Source organism: Talpa europaea, assembly GCF_964194135.1.
Source record: "Talpa europaea genome assembly, chromosome: 2".
In the NCBI taxonomy this organism is placed as follows: domain Eukaryota; kingdom Metazoa; phylum Chordata; class Mammalia; order Eulipotyphla; family Talpidae; genus Talpa; species Talpa europaea.
The window spans coordinates 37694353-37709668 of NC_140068.1; the positions used below are offsets into that span (position 1 = coordinate 37694353).

The 15316-nt window shown below is 37.9% G+C and overlaps 1 protein-coding gene across 1 annotated transcript in view; it reads right to left on the bottom strand.

Annotated features, from left to right (window-relative positions):
• NT5DC1 (5'-nucleotidase domain containing 1) overlaps positions 1-15316 on the bottom strand; it is a gene marked incomplete at both ends in the record, with an annotated part of 116496 nt that overhangs the window by 32909 nt on the left and 68271 nt on the right. The window lies entirely within an intron of this gene.

Below are 15316 nucleotides of genomic sequence, written 5' to 3' on the forward strand. Positions count from 1 at the left end.
GCCTAGGCCGTCTCATCCTTTCAGGAACCCCTGACACGACGTTTTGCCGGAGGCTGGTCCCCGGCAGGTGTGTGTTTATGTCTGTGATCTAAAAGTGTTCACCTGCCTAGTCTTCACTGGCCAGTTTAACTACATTATTATTTAAACTAAGTTATGATTATCATTACAGATAACAAGTGGCCAAAAAACCAAAATTCATGACAATTTCAAGTATTGGTAAAGATATTGAGAATGTAAAGTGTCTGGAACTCTCCTATACCATACAAATGCTTTATCCTATAATGCAGCAATTTCCCTTCCAGATACAGATCTAAGGGGAAGATGTAAATTGGTACACAAAATACAGGTAAATGATGCTCAATAAGCATTTCTTGTAAATGGGGATTTTTTAAATCCCCAATTTAAATTAACTTGAGTATCTATCAACTACAGAATGAATAAATTGTGGTATAATAATATAGTAGCATATTATTGTACAGTATGAAAATGAATGAATTACTGTTATATTCAACAACTAGGATGAATCACAGAAACATAATGTTGAAAAGACGGCAGGCATAAGAAAATATCTATCAGCTAATTCCACTCATATAAAGTTAAAAGTAAGACAAAACTAATCTATGGTATTAGGTATCCCTCTAGGCAAAGAACATTGGTTGTATGGCAGCATGAAGAGGGGTTTCTGAGAGACCAGCAATGCTTTATTAGCTGAAAATATGTCCAAACTTAACAGTAGCAACAGTAATTACAAATAACTCTTATATTTTCATGACCATAAAGTACATCTAAGAAGTCAAATGCTAAATCAAAAAATGAAAGTGTCAATCTAAAGAGAATCTATGATACAACATAGTAAGACTTCAGGAGAGAAAAGCAAGCATTTGGTAATTTAGTTTGCTCAAATTTGCATTAAATAACATTCTAGATTAAGTTTACTATATTGTCTCCCCACATAACAAGTGTTGTTTAATTATGACCTGTTGGAGATAGTTGTCAAATAAACTTAATTTAAAAAAGCCTTTGTAATAAGTCAAACGCCATGTTGGAAAAAAATTTGTTATGTTATTCCCACTGTTGTTGTTGTTGTTTTTTTTTGCATTTCTGTATTACCCTTAGTAATGTATGTTACCTTTGTACTTTCCTCCTCACTTCCTGAGATTTTCTTGTCAAGGTATTGTTAGGTAATTAAGAGCTGTCACTCTTTCTGATTTCTTCCATGGAACTTTTTGAACTTGCTTAATTTAACAACAGTAGTAATGAAAACAGCTGCCATTGCTTTAATATGTTAATGCTTATCTGCAATGCATTATGAATTTACAAACCACAGTTCTCCTTTACCCAGACCATAATCTTAGAATTTCATTCTTAGCTTAATGGAAACATCATGTGACTGGATTTTTGTCTCGCTTGTAAATATCACTGGATCCTGATTTAGAGTGTCACTGAACTTTGCAGGCATCAAATAACAGATCTGTATCTGTAAAAGTAAATAGTCTTTTGTTTTTAGAACTAAGGAAATAAAACTTTTGCCAATAATAATTTCCAAAAGCTCAGACTCTTAAAGGTAGAATCAAGAACATGTGGGACAACTCTCTCCTCATTTCTCCCGGAAGAGTACGGCAAACTAAGCTCCAAATTTTATTTTCTAGTGTTGATTTAAGATCGCTCAGTTTTAAATTTAACTGGGTCAAATTTTAGAAGGAACTTTGTTCTGACAGTATTTATACATTCCATGTATTCTAAGCATGAGAAAAGAGTTCTCAAAAAGTCATTTTTCTCTGAAAGAGTGGGCACGCGTGCACAAACTATGCTGAAGCTGGAATATAAGGGGAGCCTGCGTCATAATGGAGAATTCCTACGTTGCCTTGGTTAATGCTGTCAATATGGTGGTCACTAGCCACACATGGCTATTTACAGTTAAATTAACTAAAACTAAATAAAATGTAAACGTCAGTTCCTGCAACACCCTGGGCCACATTTCAAGAGCTTGACGGACACATGTGGCTGGAGACTACCACACCAGACAGCATAGACACAGAACACTGCATTGCTTATTGTCTGGCGCTCCTTGAGGTTAACTTCAGTCTACAATTCCCCAAATTATCAGCCATGGCTGCATAAAAAAAAGTGTGGTATTTGTATCAAAATAGCAAGCAAACATGATTTGGTCAGAAATAGAACATTTTAAAAAGTAGGAGTAGTAATTATAATTATGAAACCATGCCAAAGCTTCGGTGGGCTAGAGGGGAAATACTTTGCCCACAATCAGGTGGTTCAAGCCTCACACCTGTGTTTCAGTTGCATGTCTGTGTCCTCACCTGTCAGATGGTGGCCAAATGTCACTTTTCCTACCTCATGGATTAAGCGGATGAAAAGCAAGCCTACATGATGACAGTACTGTGGACAGTGGTAAGCACATGCTTACATCATTATTGTTATATCAAAACACCACTTCTGCTATCAGTAGATTTGAGGAGCTCAGAGTGGAAAAGCATTACTGAGGTGACTCCAGAGGTGACTGATCATTTTAGAAAGCCTTCACTGGACAATTCTTTCTCATTAAGAAATGATAGAACACGGACCTCCCCTGGTGGCGCAGGCAGTTGAGTGTCGCGCTCTAAAGCTGTCCACAACCTCTGCAGCACCGTTTTGATCCCAGCCTGCAGGTGGGCGACGGTCCCACATGGCGTGGCAAACCTCTCCTGTCATACCTGCTGCTTCCCTCAGCAGTATATTTTGTCAGTCTGCCTGTTCTGTTCCCCACTCTGTCTCTGGTGAATCTTATCACCCTCCTGTGCATCTGGCCTATACCCCGTTCTTGTATAAATAAATAAATAAATCTTAAAAAGAAAAGAAAAGAAATGATAGAACATTGCTGTCATGGAGGAACTAGTACTCTCTGATATATTGTCCCTCCAGGGTTTTACCATTCTGAAGGATATCCCCATCTTCTATTTCTCTCTGCACACCTTTACTGCATTACCTGCTGGGCAGGTTTGTACTATACTCAAGAGTTGTGTAGGGGTATGGCCTTAGTACCTCCCCCTTTTTTTTTCCATTCCCCTGGGTGTGTAACAATCAAATAGGAAACTTCCAGATCTTGGTTAGAAGAAAAGACCTGTAAACTGTAAAGAACACTTATCTCTGACTAGGTGGGGGAAGAAGGGAGCAATGTGGACCTCCTTTAGGAAAAAGTAAACCATGATCTGCTACAGGGTTTGTGCCAGCAAGGTAAGGACCTATTTTGTGACACACATGCCAGCCCCTTTAGTTGGAAACCTAAAACTGCTCCAGGCTTGCAAGAAGAAAGATGAAATGACTGATAAGGGCACAGAACATTACCTTAAGAACCAGGTTGGGGAAGGACTCCATGAATAGACTTAAAACTTAGGACGTTATATGCTAGGCCTGATGATATCCTTCAAGATAAAATAATACTTATGATAGTGTCTTTAGGTATTTTTAAATAAAACAACACTACAGTAATTTTAGATTTACAGGTAAATCACAAAAATAGTAGAGAATTCCTTATACTCCACACTTAATTTCCTCTACTGTAACATCTTACATCACCACCACACATTTGTCACAATTTGTATTCATTCATTCATTCATTCATTCATTCATTCATTCATTCATTCATTCATTCATTTATTTATTTATTTATCTATCTATCCAAGCACTGGGTACAGTCAGAAGCAAGGGAGGGTGAGAGAATTCACCAAAGCCAGAGTGGGGAGCAGAACAGGCAGAATGACGAAGTACACTGCTGAGGGGAGCAGCAGGCGGCAGGAGAGGTCTGCGCGCCATGTGGGACCCTCGCCCAGTGGCTGGGGATCGAACCAGCGCTGTAGAGGCTGTGGGCAGCTTCGCAACCCAGCACTCAACCACTGTGCCACCAGGGAGGCCCCATTTGTCACAATTAATGAACCAATGTTGGTATCTCATTAATTAAATTCTACACTTTGCTCATCTTTCCCTATTTTTTACCTAATAGCCATTTTCTATTCCAGGTTCCCATCCAGGATTCCATATTACACTCTATGTCCTTGGGCTGTTTCTCATCTATTCCTTGTTTTTGATGACTTTGATCATTTCTCAGCGTATTTACTAGTCAGGTATTTTGTAGACTGTCTCTTACTTGAGATATGTCTGATCTTTCTATTTTTTTAATGGGCAGATGGGTTTATGGGTTTTTAGGAAGAAGCATATAAAGGTAAAGAGCCATTCCCAGCTTATCATATCAAGGGTACACACCATCAACATAACATAACTTATCACTGTTGAATTTGACCTTGATCACCTGGCTGATGCGCTTGTCAGGTCTTTCCCTTTGGAGTTAGTCTTCACCCCTCCTTCTCATTCTGTACTCTTTGGAAGTTACTATGTGCAACCATAATTAAGGAGTGGGGAGTTATTTTCCACCTTCTTGATGGCAAAGTGTTTGCATAAATTATTTGTAATTCTTCATAGGAGTGTAGTCTCCCTGTTTATTTGTTCAATCATTTATTTATATCAATATGACTCACTAATAGTTATTTTACACTTTGGGTCTCTGGGTTATAACCTAGTACTACTTATTTTGTTCTCAAATTGTTTTAGCTTTGGTCATTGCGAGCTGTATTATTGATATTTGATTCCTGTATTCCTTTGACATACCCCATCATTATGTTGTTTTTGTTTTTATTTATTTTTGAGCACTTCCCTACTTTCTGGCACTCTGGGTGCTCCAAGCTCATCTTGTGTACTGCCTTCCTGGTCATCGAGTCAGACATTTCCAAAGAGCTCTGGTTCAATCTACTGGAGAATAATATTAGAATTCACTTCTACCACATTTCACTTCTCTCATATCTCAAGATCTTTGGCAGATGGGAAAACTAGAGTTTAGAGTAGCTAGTGGATAAGTTCAAGGTCAAGGCTAATGATGACAGTGTTGGGACAAAAGTCAGTCTTCTGATGATAGTTTGGTGTCTTCTCCACTAACTGATGTCTTTGGATGAGGAAATCACTTTAAAGACTAGACTAAACACTTGTAGGAAAAAAAGAATAGGACTTTCTAGAAGATAGTCATTGTAGTAGGGAAATTTCAACAGTGATACGTAAGAGATTCTCCTAACTAGTTAGGAGAAACCAGTGGAGATTTTAGGAATGGAAAAATGTCTTTAAGTATCTTGTAACTGAGGTTCTCATTTTTGGTCTTCTTCTCCCTCTCCCCCTCCCTGATACTGGCCACAGTCTACAGCCAGTTTTGTTGGGGAGAGGGTGTGTTCCTACAGTCGACAGTGGATAGCAATCAAGAATTTGCCAAACATCTTATAATGCATAGGACAGCTCCCACAATAAAGAATTATGTAGTTGAAAATGACCACAGTGCTAAGGCTGAGCGACTGTAACCAAAGGGTGACCACTGAAGGAACTTCATTCAATTTTATTCTCATTCTATTCTTATTGAATTATCTTTTTCTTTATGTCTAGGAGGGATGGGCAATGATGGGAACTTTTCTGACTCTGTGACTGTGTCATGAGTTAGCATGCCATCAGAAGGAAAAGACCCCCCCCTCCCATTTTGGTTAAAGAATGTGACTCACAATCTGAAAAGAAAGACTCTCTTGGTCCTCATGGAGGGGCCAAATAGAGGAAGGAGTGAGCTTTAAGATGAGTTGCATGAGTCAAGCCAGGTATGTGTTGCCCAAGTACGAGCACAGCGTGAAATCAGTCTGAAAGGGAAGGCATATCTCCATATACACCATCACTCACTGGCCTCCTGTCTGCCATCTTCTGGTTCAGGAACAAGTTGTACAGAACAGTAAGGTGCCTTGGAAACTCTGCCAATGAATTGGGGAACCTTACTAAGGAGATGGCTGGTAGCCAGAAACTGTTGTTCACTGCTCTGTGGCCTCAATTTGGAGAGGAAGTGGGTGACTGAATCCCTGTTTGTTGATGTAGTCACTGACCACCCAGCAGCAGCTTAACAGAAGAAAGAACACTTTTGTTGACCAGTTCTCTCCTGGGAGCTTTAGAACAAGCTTGCTTATTCCTGGTACTAATAAGCTGATGAAGGGACATGTTTCAGCAAAGCTAGGTGGGCCTTGGGGCCAAAAATTGCCATTGCCCTCCATGAAAAAAATGCCGTTTTTAGGGCAATATAACCTGGGGTGATCCTATTGGGGAGTTCCTGATGATGTAGATATGAGTATGTGAAATGCACTATAATGTTCAATACACAGTAATGGTTTCCCAGGATAAAAATAATAAAAAACAAAAGCTATTTAGTGTTTTCTATGTGTCAGGCCCTGTGCTAGGTGCTTTACATATAATCTTACTGAACCCTCCTAAATAGTCTATGAGACAAGCACCAAGTTAATTTTCACACCTGGAACTAAGAAATATTTGCGTAAAATGGCCCATGCTAAATAATCAGAAAGTAGCAGAGTTGATACTGAAATCTCTAATACTCTAATAGCTTCAATATTTGGGTACCTTTATCACTGTTAACATAAATATTTTAGGAATAATTTGGTTACAATTTGGTCACCCTCAAGCTAAACTTGTACACTACCATTGCCTCTTTTACAGAAAAAAAAAATGCTAATTTAATAAAAATTTAGGTAAACATAGTAGAAACATTCAGGAAATAAAACAGAACTTCCATAAAATTTCTAATATTTGGGACAATCACATTCTTCTCCCATGATTTTTATGGTGGAATCTTGCTATAAAATTCTGGCATAAAGCAAGTCATTTTCTAAGCAGCAAATACACTATTTCCCTGACTAACATACATTTGCATTATACATATTTTGTATGTATGTTTTGTTGCATACAAATGTATTCTCTTGATATTTCAGTGAACAAGTTAATTAAGAATTTCCAGTGATGATATAAACCACAGTGTGACAAAGGCTGATCCTAGTCTGGGAAGCAAAAATACTCCCCAAATACAAAGGAGCAGAGACATAGAAAATTTGAAAGCAGTTGAGAGCAGAAATGACGGCGCAGCAAGATGTCTGACCTCCAGGTATGAAGATTTACAGTATATTTGGGGGGGAGGGATAGGGAGTAGATAGGTTACATCCTTGTTTTTTTTGATTTATTTTTGCTCTTGTTTGTATTTTTTAAAAAAATTCTTGTATCAACACAAAATCTATGTAATAAAAATATTAGTGCAATGTCAGAGCATTGTGTAATAAAAACAGTTGAGTTCTAGCCTCTATAGGTATATCTTCAGTACTGATCTCAAAGGTCACCATTTTAGGCATTGTTTTAACTCTTTTGATAATTTACATTCACAACTCTATTTTTTTTTTATAGAGGCATGTTTATTTCTTTATTTATTTGTTATTTGTTTGTTCTGTTTACACATGCACTGGGTACAGTCAGAAGCGCGGGAGGGTGAGAGAATTCACCAGAGCCAGAGCAGGGAGCAGAGCAGGCAGAAGGACCGAAGTACACTGCTGAGGGGAGCAGCGGGCGGCAGGAGAGGTCTGCCCGCCATGTGGGACCCTCCTCAGGTGGCCGGGGAGCAGCCGGGGATCAAACCGGCACCGCAGAGGCCGCCGGCAGCTTCGCAACCCAGCGCTCAACCGCTGCGTCACCGGGGAGGCCCTACATTCACAACTCTAAATAACATAACTACAGTGCTAAGTTCATAAGCTTTAGATAATATCTTTTGACTAAGCAATAAGGAATGAGGATATATTTAACTAACATTACCCTTTATTATCCTTCTCCCTCCACTTTATAATTTTTATTTTTTAAAAGATTTATTTATTTATGCATACAAGAGCTGGGGTACAGGCCAGAGATGTGAGGGGTGAGAGGATCCACCAGAGACAGAGTGGGGAAAAGAACAGGCAGACTGACTGAAATACACTGCTGAGGGGAGCAGCAGGTCTGCCTCGCCATGTGGGTTTCTCCCTGGCCAGCTGGGGATCGAACTCTTGCTGCAGAGGCTGTGGACTGCCTCACAGTGCGGTGCTTAATCCCTTGCACCACTAGGGAGGCCAGAAGCAACATCCTGCCTCCTTCTCACAAACATATAGAGCAATTTAAGATTAGTCAGACTATGAGTTTTAGCCAAGATCAGACAGCAAGCAAGCTGCAAGTTCAAAATTGAAACTAACTCTCCATTTCCCTTATGCCAGTGCTCTTTGTTTTTACCACAGCTGCCTCACACATGGGCTCTTTCTGCCTTTTGTTTAGAGTACATCATCATGATTTTTGATTTAGAGGTTTTGTGATAAATTACAGCACTCTTATGGAAAGCAACACGGTGCTTTTTTACTCCACATTTATTACTAGATGTTACAGGGCAGGATTTTTAAAAGTAAACAATGAAAGATTCAAGAACTAGGAGAAAATACAAACTAAAAGGCCATTACACAAAGAGCTGTTAATGAGTTGACTAGTCCATGAAAGACAAAGATTCACTTGCTTCCTCAAGTAATACATTGGAGTCTGAAAGGCGCTGGGGTTATTACATACTTCTTAATCTAGTGTTCATATAAAAGGGAGCAGGCACCCCAATCATGTTCAGGTGAAGGACAATATTCCCCAAGAAGTTCAGAACAGGCCTTCCCAAGACTTTGCCAGTGGATTATTTTGAATTGAGCTCACGAGAAATTTTTTTGATCACTTGTAATTACAGAGCATCTGTTTTTTCAATGTCAAGTTTTCTTCCTCTTTCCTTAAGCCCCAAGCTCCTATCCAATTCCCTAGTCTAGGACAAACCCTTGTTGTGTTGACCCAATTTTTTACTTTAGAATTTGCATTCATGTACATTCCCCATACATGTAAAATCAAATGTGTTCTTTTCCTAAATAATCCACTGACGTTAATTTGATTGCTTGACTAGCCCAACAAGAGCCGCAAGAGGAGTAGGGGGAAATTTCCTCTACCCGCTGTAGTAACAAACCCAGTATATCTAACACAAACAGCTTCTTAGAAACAACGCTGGGTAGTGATTCTGAAGAGTAAAGGGCAACCAGAAATCACTGAAGAGGAGAACAGGTGTGAAGAAGATGACCTGTGGAGAGCCAGGGAAGCTGAGTCCAGATAAGCAGGTTCATCTGACAGTAGTGTGAGCACAAAGAAGCACATGGCAGGAGTTCCTAACAGAGAAAATGTAGCCTCAGAAACAGACAGAATGTTAGGGTTTGGACCAGGTGGCTTCTTGTTAGTTGAAGATTTATACTCTCAACAGGCATTAGACAAAACCTGAAATTTCAATTTCAAAATTTTGAATTTCAGGTTTACTTTTATAATACACAAACGTTCTTTAAGATCTGATTTTCAAGTTTATATCAAAAGGAAATAGTTCAGGGAGAAAATGTTTTGAAGGAAAAAAAAAAGAATCTCCTTAGCAAGAAGAAGCAATTTGAGCAAGAAGAAGTGTCCATTTCAAGATCTGTATTTGCATATGCTTAACTAGGTTCTTCTCTTTAAAAGGATGGGAAGCAGGGAGAAGTACAACTCTCTAAAGCCGAAATGCTTAAGAATATTCATAACAATATTTGATTATATACAAAAAGAGGAACTATGTTTTTTCATCAATACTAAAACAAGTAGATATTTGAGAACTCACTACATGCCACATACTGTAACACACTATATACATTATCTCACAATAATATAACTTATTCCAACTTTAAGTATGAGCAAATGAAAATTTAATTAATGGCTAAAGTCACTGTTAAGTCCAAACTGACACCCATCTCTTAAACATTACACACACTACCACTAAGTACTTAGTTAAGTGGATTGAAAATCCATATAAGTTCTTAGCATGATATAAATATCAATTTTCATCTGAGAAATGGGGAAACGGAGATTGATCAGATACATTTCATAACCCTAAATCTTTATTCTTGTGTTTCTACCTCACCCTTATTCTACCTCAATCTCTCTTTATAAAATCCAAAAAACAAGGGACAATCACCGTAGCTCACAACTAGCAAAACTGATATAAATTCACCTGTGCTAATGTCTCCTGCTCCCTTGCTGGTGAAGACTTTAAAAAATAATGAGAACAAGTAGCCAGCAGGTTCAGAGCACTCAAATATATAGAAATACTGCATATCAATAGACACAGATAAAGGAGTTTTTTTTACGTGTTAAGAGAAATAGCTCAAATTTTAGATGATGTTGATTATAGAAAATTTTTTAACTTACATTATTACATAAAAAATGCTGATAACTATGTAGATATTTTTAGTAGTAGGAAGATTTTCTTTATTGGTACTTTAGATAGACTTTTTTTTAACCATACTTCATGTCATATACTTGTTGGTATCATGTATGGTGAATAATCAATGTGCTATTCTTATGCATAATTAATCAAATACATAAAATCTTTTTAAGTTAGCAACTGCTGAAGGTTATATCATCTTTTCAGTGATCTATTCATATAAATGTATCAGTAAATAGTCATGAAGCACCTAAGTAGAAATCAGTTGTATTATTAGACCTTTTACTTTCTTCTTCTTTCCTTTGAATTACCTTTCACCTGTCTCTATCCAGAGAAATGGGAACTATTACACAGTAAGTAAGATAGGGTTTTTTGTTTGCTTTTGGCTAAAACTGAATACCTCAGTTCTTTCTTCTTATGTCTCTTGTAGCAACTGGGCTGGAGTTTGGGTCAGAGGCAAAAATTCTTTCCAAAATATAGTATAAGGGTAAGAGTAGTTCATTATTCTCTCTCTCCCCACTCCCTTCTTTCTATAATATATTGATGTCCATGACTAAATAATGCTAACTGGCTAGAAGCCCACATTAGATTATTTTTTTTTTTTTTGGTGGGACCCTCGCCGGTAGCCGGGGATCAAACTGGTGCTGCAGAGGCTGCGGGCAGCCTCGCAACCCAGAGCTCAACTGCTGCGCCACCAGGGGAGGCCCCACATTAGATTTTTACAGAAAAGATGTCCCTACTATTAGCATTCAGCCTAGGATTTCAGAAGCTCAGGTCTTGGCTTAGGTTTTGACACTAACTTTCTACATAACTTTGGTGAAGTCACTTTAGGTCCCTGAACCTCAGTTTCTTCATTTAAAATATTCTTAATTTCTCAAGCCCCTTTCAGTTCTGTGATTCTAGGGTTTTCTTGTATTGATCTTTATAAATAGGGGTAACTACTAACTAGGACCACATTGAAGCCTCACACAGAAGCCATCCTAATGTAACCATAAGAACTAAGCTTGTATCTGACACCTTCTCATATTATTGAAATCCAGCAAATCTGCCATTTGCTCCTTAGTAGAATGATTCTTTCCAGGCGTTTCACGTACCACATGATTCCTGCAATTCAGTTGTCAAGAATCCAGTGACCACTGCATTTTTGGCAACTTCACAGGTCTAAAGTCTTTCCTGTTTAATTTTATTCAAAACTGAATAAAGAGTAGTGAAGAGTAGAGGCTTTCTGCATTGGGTGCTTACACCCTTCCCACTCCTTAACCGCAGTTTTGTTTCTCTTGAATTAAATTTAGCTGAGTAAAAAGAGCAACTGATGTGATGGGGGTTTGTTTTGTATTCTGAAGACACAATGCCACTAATTCCATTATTCCACCTATTCTTTCCCCCATCCAAACAACTCTCTACATCTTTCTCTCTTCTTTATCCACTAAAAAACCAATTTATCTTCGCTTTTAGAATAAGAAGCATCAGAAAGTACTTCCTTGCACTCTATGCAATAAGATCACTTTTCAAGAAACTCTTCTTCCTAATCCCCACCCAAGTATTTCACACAAAGAAAGGGAAAAAAAAATCAGAAGATAATTTGAAAAACCACTGTTTTGGCTCAGGGAATGCTGACTTTCCCTTACTGAAGATGTGGTGATAGGAAGAGAAGAAAATAAATATATATTACTAGCTCCTAAGTGCCAGGTGCTTTAAATAGCTCACCTCATTTAACATCTATGACGGCCATCATGATTAGACATTGCTAGACCCATGTTAGAGCAAAAAAAAAAAAAAAGGCCTGAAGTTGATGCAGAGAATTCAAATAATTTGCCCAGATTTAAACAAATCCCATGCATGTTCATTTCATTATTCATGCTATTGACACTATTCTGCCACTATTTGAAAACCAATAAGAGAGCATCTATTTCATTTCTCCAATGAAATCAGTTTTAAAATCTCCTATCAACAAATGCCTCAGTCAAAAAATGCCTTCTTGAAAGGCAAATACACACACATAACACAGTATACAGCAAAATAATAATGTTCTTCCTCTGAGGGGATGCTAACAGCACTTAGCATTTAACTGAGCAATTGCTGCCTTCTTTGCCCACCCTCTTCAGATGACATGGGTGTTTGTATCCCCCTATTCAGGATACAGCTCTATTAAAATCACTTTCTTCACCCTCGGAACATTTTGCCACAGCCAGTACAAATATTTACTCTCACTTGACAAGCAATTGCTTTTTTAAAGGAGAGGAAAGCAGTCTGCATACCTGGTTTAAACTTTTGAACTTTATTTCATCCACAAGCACTAAGGAGAGCTGGCAATGTCAGAATAAGCACAACTAAGTGCTTGTATATTCATTCCTGTGTTCTCCTTAGTGGAAAAAGAATCTGAATCATTTATACAAAATGTTTAGAAATAAGACAGAGATATGCAGGATATGTAGAGAATAAACAACACAATAAAAACAATCTGTAAAATATCAATCTTGTGAAGATGAAATTGAGAATTATGGTAATTCTTTAATATCATACACTAGTCAATGATGAAAATGTCTCCGGTGCTTTATAGAGTTTTTATAGTTTGGCTTGTCTAAATCAAGATATAAGCATGACTCACATTATACTTGGTTATTTCTTAAATTTTCTTTAATCTATAGTTTTACTTACTTTTTCTTGGTCATTTACTGATGAAACTGGGTCATTTTTCCTTACAGAATTTTCTCATTTTGAACTTTGCTTATTACCTTTCTAGTGTCAAGCAACTTGTTACTCTAGTTCCTATATTTCTATTAACTAGTAATTCAAGAGGTTTGATACAATCTGGGTTTGATGTATTTTTTATCACATCAAAACAGGAGACACAAAATAACTGCATAGTTTTGTGTTTGTGTGATGTGAAGATTTATCAGCAGGCTTAGGGGTTTATCCTCTTCTCCATAAGACTTTCGCCTCAGAGTATTAGCAGCCACTGATGAAGGCTGCCCAGATTCATTATTCATTAGGCACTACAAAATATGTTATCAGTGCTATCATTTCTTTCCCATTTTTTAATTTAAAGCTGAAAATCTTCTATGAGGAGAAAATTTTCTGTACCAGCAATTTGGTTATCCTGCATTAGAGGTAAAGGAGAGATAACTGCTTGATTCTTTCCTTTTATCTGCTATCTTCAGGCCTGGTTCCTTTGTATTCTCAAAAATGCCGCCAGTTAAATATTTAAGAATTAGGGCCTCCCCGGTGGCGCAGTGGTTGAGCGCTGGGTTGCGAAGCTGCCCGCAGCCTCTGCAGCGCCGGTTCGATCCTCGGCTGCTCCCCGGCCACCGGAGGAGGGTCCCACATGGCGCGCAGACCTCTCCTGCCACCCGCTGCTCCCCTCAGCAGTGTCCTTCGGTCCTTCTGCCTGCTCTGCTCCCCGCTCTGGTGAATCCTCTCACACTCCCACGCTTCTGACTCTACCCAGTGCTTGTATAAATAAATAAATAAATAAATCTTAAAAAAAAAAAAAAAACTAAAAAAAATTAAAAAAAATAAATATTTAAGAAATAAAGTAAAACACATCCTTTTCAGCTGATCTCTATATATACATGCCTTGTTTTATTATTTTTTACTTTATTGTGCTTTCAAAATATTGCCTTTACAAATAGATTGTAGCTACCCTGCATGGGACAAGTCTGGCATTTTTCAACAGCTTATGTTCGCTTTGTGTCTCTGTCACTCTGTGGTATTTCTAGCAATAGTTCAGACCTTTTCATGATTGTTATGTGATGGTGATGAGCAGTGTTCTGTGTATAAGACGGTGGAGTCTATATAAGATGGTGAAGTCAACTGACAAATGTTTGAGTTCTGATTACTACCCTGACTGTTTCCTCACGTCACTCTCTCTCCTTGGGGCTCTCCTTGTTCTCTCAGAGACAGAACAACAGTAATCAACTAGGCCAGTTCATAACCCTACACTGTTGCAAGTGTTCAGGTGAAAGGAAAAGTCCCATTCCTCTTACATTAAATCAAAAGCTAGAACTTATTAGGCGTAGTGAGGAAGGCAGCTGAAAGTCAAAATAGGCTGAGAACTAGGCCTTTTGCACCAATAGCCAATTTGTAAATGCAAATGAAAAGTTCTTTAATTAAATTCAAAGTGCTACTCCAGGGTACATACAAATGATAAGAAAGTAAAACAGCCTTATTGCTGACATGGAGAAAACTGTAGGGGTTTAGATAGAAGATCAAACGAGCTATAACATTCCCTGAAGCAAACACTTAATCCAGAGAAGACCCTAATTCGTTTATGTTGGTCACTTAATAACCTGAATATTAAGAGAAGGTGATCAAAAGGTTATTATAATTTAAAGTTACTTCATTTATTGATCATATCATATTACTAGCAGGTTGTAAAGTAGGTGATAGAAATGGAGACTGAATACTTTGAAACAGAGTACAAAACAAGCAAAATACAAATTTTAGAGTTATGGGAACAGAAATTGTGCTTCTTCATTGCTTTATCATGAAAACAAATAAGAATACATTATTTCTTACCATTTACACTCTGCCTTTCCCCATCAGTGGTGAAAAATATTTTCAATCTAGTCATGGGCACAATTCAGGTTGGATATTTCATTTTTCCCAAGGAGGGAGGGGAAGAATTAACACTGGGAAAGAATTCTGTTAGTAGGGTCAAGATGATTTGTCTGTAATATTTCTTATAGAAGAATTCCAAAGAGTATGTTCTCCTCAGTTCTAAGCTGGGAGTTTACTTTTAACCCCCAAGTCTTCCAAAGAACACAGTATGAAAAGAGGGAAAAATAAAACAGAGGAACTTGATAAATTCTATGCTAGTTAGTTAATTAAAGTTAACATTATCAGTGATATTACAGTGATAGCACATAACCCTAATACGATGTGATGAGATTTATTCTTTACCTATTTGGGAATCTTATTCCAAACCCACAACCCCTGTCAAGTCATGGGAAAGACATTATATAAACCCAAATGGAGTGACATTTGACCAGTGCTCCTCAAGATTGTCAAGGTCACAGGAAATAAAGAAAGAGAGAAAATGCCACAGACCAGAAGAGACTAATAATAAGACACGATGACTACATGCTACGCAGTATCCTGAATGGGATTCTGGAACAAAAAGAGGATATT